General features: G+C 39.2%; 1 pseudogene; it reads right to left on the reverse strand.

Moving 5' to 3' along the window:
- Positions 1 to 1833: 1833 nt before the first annotated feature.
- On the reverse strand, positions 1834 to 2310 carry LOC104130869 (annotated as a pseudogene).
- Between the last annotated feature and the right edge of the window lie 347 nt (positions 2311 to 2657).

Raw genomic sequence — 2657 nt, forward strand, 5'->3', positions numbered from 1 at the left:
CTTGTAGGTTATAGTTGTAGCTACAAACAAGTCCCAGCATATGATGGTGTTTTTCTAATTGGAGGTGTCCAAATTACTGCAGCAGTGACTTTCCCAGAATGCAGTTCCTACGTTTCTCAGCTGTGAACAGTTATGCTAGCTTTCTGATGGTCAAGCTCTGGTTTATGAACTAGAGCTACAGAACTCATTCATTTAGTGTATTTAAAATTCAAGTGGAAGAGGCAATTCATCTTTTTCTAAGATAAGCAAATTTTACTGTTCACTTTGCGTAGTCTCAGTGGCTTGTGCCAAGAGAACAACATCACCTACTGTGGAGAAAGTGTTTGTCTATATACATGGCTGTACTTAAATCTGTCAAAACAATCCTTTCCAGTAAGCCACACGTTTTTATTATCACTCTCCTGAAAATGTATCTGACAGGTCCTGCATGATTAGTTTTGGCTGAGCTTTAATTTGTACCACTGTTAGTGTTTAAGAATCGTAGAATCATTTGGTTGGAAAAGACCTTGAAGATGGTCAAGCCCAACCGTACTTGTCCACTACTACACCATGTCTCTAAGCACCTCATCTACCCATCTTTTAAATATCTCCAGGGATGGGGACTCATGAAAAGGGACTCATCCAGTTTCTGGTGGTTTGAGATGTGCTTGCTGCACTTAGACTTGGGAAACTGTTGCTGTACCTTGGAATGTGACACTGAATGACAACAGGTACAAGTAATTCATCATGTTCAGTAATAGGGAGCTGTTTGTGTTTCTATGTATAGACTATGTGTGATTTTTTTTTTTTTTTTTTTTTTTTTTTTTTAATACCCACTCAAAGCAATTGTGGCAAATGCAGGCATGTGGCAGAGAAGGCAGGGACCCCAAGTTCCTGCGCAGGCACCATCAGAGTGATCCCACTGCTATTTATCCCTTTTCTCATTGGTCCCAAACCAAAGCCTCCACCCCTGCATATCCTATACTTACTCCCACAACAACTCCCCCTTCTTTACTAAAAACAAAGAAGCAGAAAATAGCTTATAATTATAACTATCAGTAATATGGCTTCCCAACTACTGTATGATCAACAGAAGAAGGGGGATAAATATAAAAAAGATTTTTTACATTTGCTGTTTTACACAAGCACCCTGTGGTTTAGGAACCACTATATAAACAGTTAAAGAATACATTTTGATAATTCATAATTCTGTGATTGCTTTCTTTACAAAATCTGAACTTAAAAATCTAAGTGCAAATCAATTCACAAAGAAACCTGCAATTTCAATTACTGAATCAGTTAAGACTATTTTCTTATTCTTGCGCTCGATCTTGTCTTCCTGTCTGTCCCTCCAGCAGTCCGAGTAGCCTCCCCTACATAATCATCTTCACCAAGTTCTTCTTTAGTTTTGTTTCTTTTACCCTTTTGTGGCAATCTATTTTTATCGTTCTCAGACTTTAATTTTTTGAATGCTACATCATCTGCTGGCAACAGACATTTTCTTATGCAAGAAGTGGAAATTGCCAGTTGTATAGGGTTAACTTCTTTTCCTTTTCCAGAACGATTATTGGGGGTTTTTTTGGAATCAGTGGATGTCAAACACACATTTTTTGAGTTTCCAAAGTGCTACCGTTTTCTGGACTTGTTCCTACAACAGCTACCCCCCCTTTACTAAAAAAAAAGACAGAAGTTCTTAGTTTCTTGTTCCCTTTTCAAAGGAGCATTTTGCTTATGGGTCTGAATGAAGCAGCTTAGCAAAACTGTAATACCAACAAACAGCATCTTACACCATTAGCTAAACATTACAATGAAAACAGTGAACATTTACAGTATGAAACACTGAGAGGTCATCAGCTATCCAATTTCTTCAAGTACACTATAGAGTCTCTGTTTCCTCCTGTAAAAGATCTGCCTATTCAATGGCTTTGAGAACATTTTTCTTGGAAGTCTCCTCAACTTCCCTCCTAAAAGGAACTAATCCAGAATGAAATAGGCTTTTTTAAAATTGAGGATATCAAGTTCACACACACTGCCAAAATACTTGTCAAGAAGTTCTACGTAGCAAAGAATTATTTCCAGAGATATTAGTTCATTGTCCAGATCTTCAATAGCACAGCAGAAATAGAGGCTTGCGTATCTCTTGTAGACAATCTTCAGGTCTCTCCATTCCAGAAAGCTGCACATTTTCGATTTGCGAGGCTAATACTGTTTGAACAAGTTCTCTTGTGATTTTCTTCTTTTCCTTGTCAGATAATGGGACATACTGCTTCTGGAATATCACTTTCCCCTGGCGACTAAAGAGTAACATAAACTGCATTGTGCCACGGGGGGGCGGGGGGGAATGAAGAGGACGATACTGCAACAAGTTTAGTCCACGTACTTCCCAAGAATGTCACAGTCTCTAAACAAGTAGTAGTCCTTATCTTCTAGTACAATCTTAGTACCGCCATATTCTGGTAGCAAAACTTTTTCACCAACTTTCACACTCACTGGCTGAATGTCATCATTCTTTCATCTGGCTCCCAATCCAACTGCTGCTACTGTTGCTTGTAGCACTTTCCCTCGAGCTTTTTCTGGAATCATAATGCCTCCTTTGATTACTGTCTCAGCCATGCATCGTTCAACCAGAGCAGGACTGAGGGAAGGGGAAGGGAGATGCCACCAGCTTGAGCCCCACA

This window comes from Egretta garzetta, unplaced genomic scaffold, assembly GCF_000687185.1.
Source record: "Egretta garzetta isolate BGI_Z169 unplaced genomic scaffold, ASM68718v1 scaffold287, whole genome shotgun sequence".
Classification (NCBI taxonomy): domain Eukaryota; kingdom Metazoa; phylum Chordata; class Aves; order Pelecaniformes; family Ardeidae; genus Egretta; species Egretta garzetta.